Below are 14,724 nucleotides of genomic sequence, written 5' to 3' on the forward strand. Positions count from 1 at the left end.
CTCCTCTGCGAAAACCCTGTACTACCAAGCTAAAATCAATAACTCTCCTGACCCTCGTACTCGCTTTAAAACCTTTTCTGCTCTTCTTTGCCCGCCTACCCCCTCACCTGCATCGGACTTAACAGCTGAGGATTTTGCGTCGTTCTTTGTAAATAAAACGACCGCAATCAGCAATCAATTCTCTGCACCACCGCCTCTTGACCACGCCCAATCCCCAGACACATGCTTGCTCCCGTCGTTCTCTCTCGTATCTGAAAATGACGTTTCCAAGGTACCTGCCCCCTAGATCCCATCCCCACTCATCTCCTCCAGGCCATTTGCCCATCGGTTGTTCCCTCTCTGACCTGCATTATCAACTCATCTATCACCACTGGTACATTTCCTACACTCTTCAAAGAGGCCTGTATTACCCCACTACTAAAAAAACCTACTCTTAATGCTGCACTTTTAGAAAACTACAGACCGGTATCCCTCCTCCCCTTCGTTGCGAAAACTCTAGAACGTGTTGTATGTAACCAGCTCTCCTCCTTTCTCGCCCAGAACAACCTCCTAGACAGCAACCAGTCGGGTTTCAAGAGCGGTCATTCCACTGAAACTGCGCTGCTGTCTGTCATTGAAGCCCTGAGACTGGAAAGAGCTTCCTCAAACTCATCTGTTCTCATCCTACTGGATCTATCTGCCGCCCTTTGACACCGTTAACCATCATATCCTCCTGTCCACCCTCAAGACCATGGGGGTCTCCGGAATGGTGCTACAATGGTTCAGGTCTTACCTCTCGGGTAGGTCCTTTAGAGTATCTTGGAGAGGTGAGGTGTCTGAGTCCCAACATCTCGACACAGGTGTGCCTCAGGGCTCAGTGCTTGGTCCTTTGCTATTCTCGGTATACATGTCATCCCTAGGCTCTGTCATCCGGAAACATGGCTTTTCCTACTACTGCTATGCGTATGATACACAACTCTACCTGTCTTTTTGCCCAAATGATCCGACTGTTTTTATACGCATCTCAGCTTGCCTAGCTGACATCTCGCTCTGGATGAATGACCATCACCTGCAGCTGAACCTTAAAAAAACAGAACTGCTTGCAATCCCGGCCGATACTAAGACTCATCACAGCCTCTCCATTCAACTGGGCTCATCAACCATCACATTTTCCAGAAAGGCAAGAAACCTGGGAGTGGTGATCGATGATCAGCTCAACTTCACAGATCAAATTGCTAGCACCGCCCGGTCCTGTAGATTCATCCTCTACAATATTAGCAAAATTAGACCCTTCCTATCAGAGCATGCTACGCAAGTCCTAGTACAGGCTCTGGTCCTGTCCAGACTGGACTACTGCAATGCGCAACTGGGTGGACTTCCAGCTTGCACAACCAAACCTCTACAGATGATCCAGAATGCTGCGGCAAGAGTTATCTTTAATGAACCAAAGAGAGCACACGTCACTCCTCTATTCATTAAGCTACATTGGCTCCCTATAGTCGCTCGCATCAAATTCAAGACTCTGCTCCTGGCTTACAAGACCACCACTGGTTCTGCACCACCTTATCTTCACTCGCTACTGCAGACATATGTACCATCCCAAAAAGGTAAAAAATCTCTCTCGCGCACCTTCTCCGGATCTGTTCCACCTATGTGGAATGATCTGCCTGCTGCTACAAGATCTGCAGATTCTGTAGCCATCTTTAAGAAACGTATGAAAACACATCTCTTCCGTCAACATCTGACTGATCTGTTCTAACTCTATTTTCTTCTATACTCTTTAAAAAAAAAAAAAATGAATGAATGAATGAATGGATGGTTCTGTATACTGTGTTGGGTTACAGTTGTGTTCAAAATTATTCAACCCCAATGCTGTAAATGGTTTTAGGGAATTTAGTTAACATTTGTAATTGTATTCAGAATGAAATCCTACAAGGACTTCTTAAAGAACCATATGCAACTAAAATGACATCAATTAGTTTTGTAATACAGTAGTAAATGTTTATTTTGTGAATTCTTCATTGACATAATTATTCAACCCCTTAAAGACTACCACTCTGAAGAACAGAGGTTCAATGAAGTGTTTTCAATCAGATATTGAAAACACCTGTGGATATCAGGGAGCAGCAATAAAGCCTAATAAGCACCAATTAGGCAGCTTTAAAATGACTGTGATACTCATCTCCTTCTAGACATTTACTGGTGTGGTTACAAACATGGTGAGGTCAAGAGAATGGTCCAGGAAGACAAGAGAACAGGTGATTACTCTTCACAGGAAGGGCAATGGCTATAAGAAGATTGCAAAGATGTTAAACATACCAAGAGACACCATAGGAAGCATCATTCGCAAATTCAAGGCAAAGGCCACTGTTGAAACGCTACCTGGTCGTGGCAGAAAGAAGATGCTGACTTCGACTGCTGTGCGCTACCTGAAGCGTAGAGTGGAGAAAAGTCCCCGTGTGACTGCTGAGGAACTGAGAAAAGATTTGTCAGATGTGGGTACTGAAGTTTCTGCTCAGACAATACGACGCACCCTGCGTTATGAATGCCTCCATGCCAGAACTCCCAGGCGCACCCCCTTGCTGTCCCCAAAGAATAAGAAGAGTCGACTGCAGTATGCCAAAAGTCATGTGGACAAACCACAGAAGTTTTGGGATAGTGTTCTGTGGACTGATGAAACAAAATTAGAACTGTTTGGACCCATGGATCAACGCTATGTTTGGAGGAGGAAGAACAAGGCTTATGAAGAAAAGAACACCTTGCCTACTGTGAAGCATGGCGGGGGGTCAATCATGCTTTGGGGCTGTTTTGCTTCTGCGGGTACTGGGAAGCTTCAGCGTGTGCAAGGTACCATGAATTCTCTTCAGTACCAGGAGATATTGGATGACAATGTGATGCAGTCCGTCACAAACCTGAGGCTTGGAAGACGTTGGACCTTTCAACAGGACAATGATCCTAAGCATACCTCCAAGTCCACTAGAGCATGGTTGCAGATTAAAGGCTGGAACATTTTGAAGTGGCCATCGCAGTCACCAGACTTAAATCCGATTGAGAACCTTTGGTGGGACTTAAAGAAAGCAGTTGCAGTGCGCAAGCCTAAGAATGTGACTGAACTGGAGGCTTTTGCCCATGATGAATGGGCGAAGATACCCGTAGATCGCTGCAAGACACTTGTGTCAAGCTATGCTTCACGTTTAAAAGCTGTTATAACTGTAAAAGGATGTTGTACTAAGTACTAAGATTGAATGTCACTTGGGGGTTGAATAAAACATAATGATGTGAGCTCAGAAAAGACATTTGTGGTTATTTCATTATAAATGTTGTTATATTTGTCTGACCTACACGTGCCTCTTTGATTTAATTGTAAGCAGGATGACTGAATGATCATAATCAATGTCAAACCGACCAAAACAATCAATTTCAGTGGGGGTTGAATAATTTTGAACACAACTGTATATGAGACCAGCCCCCTTTTTTTTTGCACTTATGCTTTTGTTGTACTTATGCTGTCCCAATTGCTTCTATTGCCTACCCCACCTGTAAGTCGCTTTGGATAAAAGCGTCTGCTAGATGACTAAATGTGAATGTAAATGTAAATATGAGGGGTTAATGGTCACTGGTGATACAAGGGCAGCCGTATTGCAGCTGCTTGATACCCAAGTCTCTGCTCTTGCATCCAGTGTGAAACAAAAGCGTACCAGACATGCATCTTTGTGCATCTTATCAGTTTGAACTTTATTAACAAAATGTGATCTTAAACATTAATTAATGAATATGCTCTGTATTGCATATGGATGTTCTTTCTCATAGTAGTAATGCTGTTTGTTGAACGTTGAATTTCTTGAATGACATGACTTACATCCAATCAGTGGAAACTATCCCATTACAACAAAATATCTACCATTTCCGATGTGTTTTCTGACTTGTTGTTTTGTTTTCCGACTTGTCCTTGTGGTTTCTGACTTGTTATTTTGTTTCTGTTATTGTTGTGCCTTATGGTTTGTTATTTTGTTGATGGATTTAATATTGCGTTTTCAGATTTGTTATTACAGTAGTTTTGGAATTTGTTGCTTTGTTTTGCACCTTACGCCCACCGTACAGGGTAGCTCTGGTGATATAATTTATATATTTGTTTCCTATATCATAAGATGCACATGCTGTAAACTCCATGAGTGTCATGCTTGCAGTACAAGAAACCAGACTTTCATTCAGAGACACGCAAAACACTGTTGGGTAGTCCTTAATCAGCGAGACCCTCCCAGTTACCATCGTCTAACCCACACCGATGAACAGCAGTGAGGAAGCAAAGTGAAATATTGAGACAAAAGAAAAAACTGAGTTTGGAAGACAAGTTAGTGAGGAAACCACAACTTCCAACTCTGCTAAACAATGCAAAAAAAGAGAAAGAAAGAATTTAGAGAATGGGCATGCTTCAAAGCCTGCAGGAGGAACTATTAGAGAAATTATGCACGTTGTCGTTTGAGGAAACTAACAGAAAATTTACTCTGCTCTTACCTGCACATTCCAGTGGCAGATACAGCAAACGTGGCTTACCTCCCCCCTGAGATCAAACCCATGACCTTTGCGTTGCGTTGCTAGGGCCACTGAACCACAGGAAAGCTAATTAGGCCTCCATTCAATTAAACTTCATTTGATCTAATATATAATGATTAAAAAAGTGTACGATCCTATAGTACCGATACTCACAAAATACTGGATGTGTCTTCTGACTTTGCATTAGGTATGTTTGACTTCTTGAAATGATGCAGACTGATCGGCTAATGTCTGACATCAGTGTACGTTTTGAAAGCACACTGAGATATGCCGACCGGTCTGCGCAACCTTCATACTGCTGCATTGAAACTGGTCTTTCAACCTTAACAGCTGTTTGTGTGGACTTCATATGGTTCCCATTCAAGAAAGACTGCTTACACTGATATGAGGAGCTATACACAGTGCATCCATACTGACTGATTTTTTACAAAGCTCATCGTTCAGAAATGCAAGGTGTGCTATGATTGGCAGTTAACTAGTGTATAGTGATTGGTAGAATACTTCAGGTGCAGAATGCATCTTTTTTCCGACACTTTAATTTTTACAATTTTTGCATCTATACGTTTCTAATACATGCATAACTTAATAAAGTATTATACATAGTGTATAATAAGACGCTTTTATTCAAAGTGATGTACATTGCATTGCACTGTAGATTTGTTTATTTTTGTGAACCAAAGTGACTAATAAGGTAATTTTCTAGTCTGGCTCAACAAAGTGGGCTGAGCAATGAGTATTCTGAACCGGATATCATAGACCATGATTCAAGACTCACTCATCAATTATGCCTGGGATCCAACTCCATAGCCATCTTAAAAAGACAGTTGGTACAATATTTCCTACATTGAGACACATCAGTATCTTTTTTAGATCAGAACATGTTTCAGCATTCAGTCCTAACTGGGTTGCAAAATAACATCATTCAGAGCGACTTACTGCCATATCTTTCTGACCCTAAGATTATGATGAAATATTACTGGAAAAACTAGATGTGGCTTGCTTTCATCAGGCAGAGGGGCAGAACAAACAGAAAACTGAACGCCAAGTCATTGTTAATGGCACACAGCTAGGTGAACCTGTCCCCAATAAAATGCCAACCTAATCAGTCAAACATGACTTGTTATCTCAGCTAAAAATACGTATCAATGACTTTATGTTGATCAAGTGGACAATTCAGCAGCCACCAGCTGCAAGAAATAATTTGCCTTTTTCTCCCAAATGGAAACCGAATCTGTGAGCAGGGACAAATGAGGAAGTCAGCCTGTGGAACCCACCTGTCAACAATAATCACTTATTTGGCTCAACAACAACAATAAGTGAAACAGATGTTGAGGGAAGAGTGCCAAGCTTTCTTGAAATCTGAAAACAATATTGTCTGTGCAAAGACTACAAATACGAATATATCCTTGAACTACAGTACCCCTGTGTCTAGGACGTACCCTACGTCTCGGATGTACAACCTACATCAAGTTCCAAAGCCCTTCTACAAAGTGTGTTAACCCCATTCTTTATCATTTGTATGTGTATGGAAAAGGGATGGCACTCTTATTTCCTAATTTCCTAAGTGCAAAGTAGGATACAAAAATGCCCTTGTGGTCATCAATAACTTCATTCGACTTGTCTATTTGATTTGTTAACAACCCCTTACCATTCAAAAGTCAGGTGGAGAGGTACAACATTCCAGAAGCTCAATTCACTGATGGAGAAAGAGAAATCAAATTTGAACGAAGCACTTAACAAATTAGTCTTTGCCTACAACTGTACCAAATGCAAGATCCGTCACAGTCACTGTATTTGACCAGAAGGGATGAGGGGCATGTGCACTTCAATAACATATATTTTTTTCACGCTGAAAACAGTTACTTACTATTTTTCTTATTGTAAGGTTAGGTTTAGGGTTGGGGTAAGTGTAGGCATTAGGTATTGTAATTTATTGTAATTTTATGGAAAGATTTTGAATCCCTTCTGGCCGTAGCTGTATCCCTTTTAGCCACAATCGCCTCATTGTCCCTGCGAAAGGTGACAAACATAAGTAAAAGTGAGGATTAATCAGGGTTTCCGTTATGTATATTAGCCTAAGACAGGCCTGTTGCTCGTTAATTATTTTGCTGTCAATGCTTCAGAATCGGGTCGGCGCAGACACAGGCTGATCCACAATAATAATGTGCCGGTCCCCATTACTTTTTACCCAAGTTCTCACAACACGATGTTCTGTCGTCAGTGAACACAAACGATGCTGATGCGACCGACGTTCACGTTCTCTGTGCTCTCTGTGTATGCCCCTGGGGTCCTATGAGGAGCTGTAAACTGCCTCAATTGTGCTTGTAGTAATGGTAACCATAGTGATCATATGCCATCGTCTATGACTGAGCTGGTGATTTTCTGTACTGAAAAACATGGACTGGATAACTAACACTTAAAGGCAACCAAGAGACACAAACCAATCCCCTCGTTTTTTAAAGAAGCAAGCAATTTAAGTATTCTACAGGGTGTTGAATTTTCCCAGATGTAGCACTTTAGTTGTTTATTCCTGGATACATATTTTGCACTTAACAAACGTGGACAGTATGACTATGCAATTAGGCGAGTGGACAGAGGCAAGTAGCTAATTAATAAGAAAAAATGGTTGGATAAATCAAACAATTTATCGTCAAGAAATATTTTTTATCTGGACTTGCAAGACTAAATTAGGGTCCTAGCATAACATTATCATGTAACCCAATGTACTGTATTAGTTGACTGGGGTAAATTTACTGTCGTTTATGCCACTATAATGTTGAGTAGAAATCATTTGCTGATGCCCACAGAGTCGAGTCCTTGTGAACAACCTTACTTCATGAGGAGGTCCTGGTAAGGACTGGGAAAATTAGGCTTATGCGGCTGTCCGCCAAGCCATACAATATGCCCTTATTTCTGAAGTAAAACCAGAGCAAGGAAAAAGGAGATCACAGTCTTACACAGAAATCTACTAATCCTAGAGCTAGAAAACACAGAGACAAATAGATGATACGAGGGAGTTTGGGAGACTACCATCTACAGTTAAGCCGGAAGAACTGAAATTAATTGAAAGAGCACCTCAAACACAACAGAGAAACATTAATTTATGGGAACAAAATAGTGTCAGCTAAACAACAAAAAAATTATATATATATATATATATATATATATATATATGTATATTTTTATTATTGTATAGACCGCTCCTCCTGGTCTGTTACCAGAATGCTAATGCTTAGTGATGGATGTAATGGCGATATTTCACCCTTAGGGGGAAGTAGGGAGGCTATATAGCGCACTGGACTCACCTGATGAGGGGAGATGGCGTTTTTACAGGTGTACGCCCAGGCCAGATGCCTGTCCTATACGGTGGGTGTAAGACATTGGTTGACACTGGTTCCACTCGGAGGTTGTAAAACCTTGCGAAGGTGCTGGGCGTAGCCGAACCCGCAGCATATGTCTGCCAGAGAGGCGCCTTGTGCCAGTGCCCATGAGTGGCCATACTTGGGGTGGGCTCTCACTGCCAGAAAAAGAAATGCTCAGAGCTTATAAGACTCTTTGTGCGGTTCATGTAGAGGCGCAGTGCGCTGGACATAGCATGTTGGAGGTCCGGTCTTTCTCCCCAGAGGGGAACGCCGGCAGGTTCACCACTTGGTCCCTGAAGGGAGTGGTGGGAACCTTGGACACGTATGTGAGAGTTACTGCCCAAATTCTAGGCACCCATGGGACACAAAGAGTGCTGGAGGTCCCTTACCCTCTTGTAAAGGCGAGCGCCATCAGGAGCGCGGTCTTCATCATTAGATGAGTAAGAGAGGCATTTCTGAGGTGCTCGAAAAGGGCCATTTTTGGTCCTAAGAGGGCACAGAGTGCGGCCGAGGTCGACCAAGAGTCTTACCCTCCAGGAGATTGTGATGAGCGTCAATAGCGGCTACATACACTCTCAACGTGGATGGGGAGAGATTACTCTCTAGTCTCTGTAAGAAGGTCAACACTGACCAGATCAAGCAACTCTGTGGGTTCTCCCCGTGGGAAGAACACCAGGACTAGAAGAGGCGCCACTTATAGGCATACACACGGCTAGTGGTGGGGGCTTTAGCCTGCAGGACGGTCTCTGACCGCCGGCGGCAAGCCACTTAGGGTCTGCTCGTCCCGTCCGGGGGCCAGGCATGGAGATTCCAGAGGCCCGGCTTTGGGTGCCAAACCATGTCCTTCCCCTGCGAGAAGGTCTTCGTCAGGGGAATCGTTCCGGGGGAGCTGTGACAGAGCAGTGAGGTCTGAGGGACGCTTTACTTCACCGTTTCTTCACCACGGAGAATATCCACGGTGTCACAATATAACCCTTCTTGCGAGATGACCTAGAAGGCGGACAGTCTGAGCGTCATCATACGAGATTGAGCCACAGGTGTTTCCTTGAACCACAATCATGGACATCCTCCGACCCAGGGCACTCGCCATGACCTCTGTCGCACGGGGCGCGAGGCCTGTGGCGGTGCGCAGCCGGGTCAGCCTTGCCATCAACCAGATCAAAACGATTTGGCATATGACCCAATGGGTCGGTATAGCATTTTGGGTCTGATTGACCGCCATAGCATGGAGGGCGGAAGCAATTTAACCCACAGCATCATAAATCCTCGACACGAGTGTCAAAGAGCTTACATGAAGGGAGACTTAGTCAACCCCTCCAAGTGACAGCGTCCGCGGTGCACCACGAGTGCTAGTCCACACGGGGGTCAACATATCCCTCATCTGCTTCACCGTCCAGGTAAATAACAGCTCCCTGAGCCCTTCAGACAGGAACATGCCTCGAATGGCGAATGGCATATTCCACGTCTTTGAGCTCTTCATGCACATACAGGTCAGCCACGAGCGTTCGGGGAGGGCGGGGCCACTTCAACTCGACGCTCGCAGCCGCCCGGGGAAGCACGGCCGTCATCTCTGCATCGCCTCCTCTTGGACCTGAGGACAGGAGGTAGCTGCCCGATGTTATGACAGAAGTTCATCCCATCACGTTGTCAAGTCTGCCCGCTATGGGACGGTACCCCACTGCCCATCGGGGACGAGCCAGGTGAGCGAGGTCCAGGTCCAAGCCGGGACATGGATGATCCTTGAGCTGAAGCTGGTGGAGTGACATCCACGGGAATCCCCAGTCACCCCCGCCGCTCGCTGAAGTGGTCGACCTCGCCGAAGCGGCAGTCAAGCTCAGGAAGCAGACGGGGTTGCTGCAACATTCCAGAGAACGTAGCAGACTGTGACTGCAACACATAATCTACAAGCCGTGCCACTGCATGCTGAAACCCCAATGTGTAGTACAGGTGTCGTGCCCGTCAGACTCAAGGATGAGTCTTTCATACCCAAGAACACAGCTGCAAGCCGTTCGCCAAGCCCATTGGCGTTGTAAATTTATCTCGGAGATGATAGGTTCTCAAGATCAAACCCCAGTCTGTCTCTCAACACAGCGTTGAGAGACCGACTGAAGGGGAACCATGGTTACCACAAGATAACTATGGTTATGAAAACCACGTTTTGTAAGAACCATAGTAAAACGATGGTTACTGTAGTAAAGCCATGGTTTTGCCATAAGTAATCAATACAAAAATGGTTACTACAATTGTCCCACAAAAAACTTGGTTATTTTCATAAGCGAAGATATAACCAATACCAAATATTGACACTATTAACTACATATTCAAATATTAATATTGATGGCAACTTTCCATTGAGTTTAATAAAAATAAACAGAAGTTTGCTGACAAATTATTTATTACACTAATTTCTCTTAAGAAAATGATATTCATATAATCATATTTAAAAAATGTTGGTCATGTTCAGTTTGGCTTTATACCCTCCTCCCCACCAGTAGATTTGTATTTATCTTTCTGACACAGTACACTTCTAACACAATACTCTTGTATTTCCCTAATGGAACTTGTCAGCTCTAACATTAGAGAATGACAGTAAAGAATAACTTGCAAAGCGAGCACCTTATGACATGTAGTAAGTTCATCAATCATGTGACAAACAGCTTGTTGTCAAATGTAATCTGGTTGAGAGCCTCAAAAATGTATGGCCACTTTGGTTATAGAATGCAACTGTCCGTCTTTTTCATAACCCAAATGTGTTTTAACATAATCATATTAAGCACTCCTAAGAGCTGTGCTACTATATGAATGCAGCTATATTTTCCTTTTCTCCTACTGCCTCTATCCGCTCTCCATCTCTCTCCTCGTCTTTCTTCTAATGTGTGCTAAGGTTCATTGTGTAGAGTGGGACAATATCTGAATGTTAAGATCTTGTTTGCCACATTGAAAAACAGATAGCTTTTCCTTGAAATGACTTAGCATTATAAGACTGAGTGTGTGTGCCAAAGAAAAGAACTCTCTCTCTCTAACACATGGTGCCTGTTTTCAAAACATTGAGAAGATACAAATAGATTACTTTTGTGAGTCACTCTTACTGAACTTTATAAAATAGACTAGGCCAGGTCTTTGTCTTTTGCCATTTTTGGCCTCATATATATGCCTATAATCATGTTTTGGGGACAGGTAATGCTTTCTCCACAAGGTCCATTTAGGTTGACTAAATAGGAATGAGTGTTCGTCTGTTGGAAGGAAGGCATAGATGCTATACCTTGACTATTTAAGTTAGGCCAGCAACCTCAATCTCTGCCTTAATGGTGATGCCAATCATATTCAGTATTTGTAAGTGACACCTCTTTAGGACTTATACATCAGTATACTCTAAAAACAAATAGAATAACAAACAGATTAGGACAATAATAATTTAAAATAATATTCAACATTTTCTCTTGCTCTCTGGGAGTTTATGCATTCTACTTCCAATCCTAACATTCATCCTAAATAGCAACTGCTCAGCTTACATATAGCCTGCTGTCTAGTCTTTTGTTCATCATCACTCACTTTTGGAAGATTTCTAAGCCAATGAAATTACATGTAAATAGTTGCTATGAATCCACGAAGCAGTAAACATGGCATCCTTTCAAGGCTTACCACCAAATGAGCCCTGTAATAAAATTCAAGTAGGGAAGGAAGGAGTCGGGGACCAGAAGACATTTTAAACATTTAATAAAGTGCAAGCTCCCTCAAGGGGGATGGGGTGGGGGGCTTGCAGCGACGAGACGAGACAACGGAGACGGAGTACTCTTTCGCGGTGCCTTGCGGTGGCCCTGGGGCTTCGGTGGACGGGTCGACGGTGGCTCCTCCTTTATCTGGGAGTCGGGGCGGGTTCCCCGTCCCCTGCTCCTCCCCCTCGGGCGGACGGACGCAGGCTCCGGCCTCTGGCAGGCACTGGCCGCACTCGGCACTTCCGCCCCCTGCTCCTCCCCGTCGGGGGACAGACGCAGGCTCCGGCCTCTGGCAGACGGCGGCAACTCCCCCGCTCCCGCTTGGACAAAAGGCACCCCACCTCGACCCAGGGGCACGGCAGAAAAGGTTGCCGTTTCACCGAAGCTTTGACGGTGGCCGCGCTGTGCACTTCCGTTTCCCTAGAGCCACAGCTTCGGACGCCCTTCGTCCGCGCTGCCCGAACTCTCCGGCACCGCGAGGCCACTTGGCGGCGAGGACTCTCCAACAGCATGTCTCTCCTTCCTCCCGGGTTTCGGCACCAATGTAATAAAATTCAAGTAGGGAAGGAAGGAGTCGGGAACCGGAAGACATTTTAAACATTTAATAAAGTAATATAACAGCCGGCGGCCCCTCACGGATGACCGCCGGCGAACAAAACATAAACATAAATACAAACACAACCATAACCATAACACAAGCTCGGGCCCGGTCTTCTCTCTTCGACGGTCCTGTCGCTCGTTCCTTTTATATGCTCCCTATCTCCTACGTGATTGGAGCCCGGTGTGCGCACAGCTGGCGCTCATTCACAATTACTCACCGGACTCGAACCACGGTCTCGCCCCGCCTACTCTACTACAAGCCCGTTCTGACTAGAATGAACCTAGACTAGTTAGAACCTGCCAGTACTAATGCTGCTGGAGAAATATTGGACCAGCTCTTATGTAAGCCAGAAAGGCATGTTGCAAGAGGACGAATGGCATCAAGGAATGGCACGGTCACCAGGCCTTCCTTGTTTTGGAAAACACAAGAACTAGACATGCTAGCATTATGCAAATGTGTTAGCTTCTCATGTTGAGGCATGTTAATGTCATAGTAAAACGTGTTAATGTAGTGATGCTTGTTATGCGAAATGCATCACAAGCATTAAATATGGATGAAATGAATTGCTGCCTCGCTTTACTATATACCTGGTTGGTTGAGCGTCCTGGGGTGCGTCATGGTCAAGGACCCGCCCCTTTCCTTTGCCATTGTGGACTATGGAGTGTAATGCTGGGCCACGGGGTGTGCCTGTGGGGCTGCCATTTTTCACTCCCCGTCCTTGCCCTTATTTTCCCTGCTTTTGTCTCTTGTCTCGTCTCATCTCATCTATTGAGAGACTCTCTCTGCACTGCTCTCCAAACTTGGAAAATTATGGATCTGATCAACTGGTCTCTCAACGCAATTGACACCATTTTCTCAGCGAGAAGCTTGGGTTTGGGGGAACCTGACGGAACGTTCGCAGCTAGCTACACGATGGACGCGTGGGAGAGATGGCGGGTCGTGTGTCTGGCGACTCTTTCCTTCGAGGACATCGAAGATATTTATCTATTCTGAACCATTTTAACAGGTCTTGTGCTGATTGGATTAGGCTTTGCCCTGGGTTATCAAAGAATTCATAAAACGGAAACAGCTGTCCAAAGCCTCACAAGGCTGCCTGTATTGATTGAAGCTGTGGGAAGAGCGGTCAGCATTGAGGCTGAGACTATTAAGAAAATATGGTTGTTATCAGGGAGATCTTAACAGCTACGGAAAGAAAACTGATGGTATAGGAGATCAGAATTGACAATCGACAATGAGGGTTGCTGTGACATTTGGTATACGGTTTCCCGACTAAACAATCGCAATCTTATCTTTTTCGGCTCCCCGGATCCAGCAATGGCCATGGACAAGGCCGCAGTTGGAAATCAACCCTGTGAGAGCACTGCAGTGAGACGCGTTCCTTGCATTCCTCCCCCACTCTAAAGACTCAGAACTATCACACACACATACAGACATTGCCCTCACCCGATCCCACGCCTCCGTAGCTTTGAACCGCCAGCCTGACAAGCGGGTCTGTGAATGGTGCCGTAATGGCACTGGACCGGATGGCTGCTTGCCGGAGCTGGATTATTTTACCCTGTTGCAAGTCTTGTCTATGGTGTATTATGTTTATCTGTTTTTCTTACCACTTTCCTCATGTTATACTGTATTTTTCTTCTTAAATCCATTTCGTTACACTGTACTTGTATATGTGTAATGACAATAAATTGTATCCAATCCAATCCAATCCAAAAATGCCGGCAGCCACCTCACGGTCGACTGCCGGCCAAAAGAACACACATACAAATTTAAAACACATGTCCGGGCCCGGGTTTGCGAACTCCTCCGTGGGAGATGCGGGACCGGTGCGCGCACAGCTAATTTCCACTATCACTCACGCCACAGGCGCCGCCCCACGGCTCCCGTCACGCATTCCTCGCTACAGGTTGTATCTAGTTGTTCTGAGAATGTGGTGACCTACCTTTTAATGAAAATAATTGGTTTATATGTTTTTACAACAGAATGAGTGGTTTGTTGTATTCCTGTCCATACAATATATTGTGATATGTTGCATTCAATAAATTAAACTCTATATGGTGCAAGTTGTGTATTAAAGTGTTTCTATTGATGACAGTACATATTTCTGATAACACTGATAAATAGTCCAACTATCGTTATGGTGAAAACCTGAACACCTGATCAGATGCCCTTTATTTTGTAATGCTCTGTAAATTAATATAAGAGTTATCTGTGTGTTTATGAGTGAGATGCATGTGAGAGAAGTAGAGAACAGCACTCTCCTTAAGTAAAATACACTACAACACTTATGCTCAGATTGTGCACAGATTTTCATCCTGGACTTGTTGCAAAAACATTTACATTTACATTTAGTCATTTGGCAGACACTTTTATCCAAAGCGACTTACAGTGCACTTATTACAGGGACAATCCCCCTAGAGCAACATGGAGTAAAGTGTCTTGCTCAAGGACACACTGGTGGTGGCTGCTGGGATCGAACCAGCAACCTTTGATTTAACAGTTCAGTGGTTTAACC

This window comes from Triplophysa dalaica, chromosome 19 (assembly GCF_015846415.1).
Source record: "Triplophysa dalaica isolate WHDGS20190420 chromosome 19, ASM1584641v1, whole genome shotgun sequence".
NCBI lineage: Eukaryota > Metazoa > Chordata > Actinopteri > Cypriniformes > Nemacheilidae > Triplophysa > Triplophysa dalaica.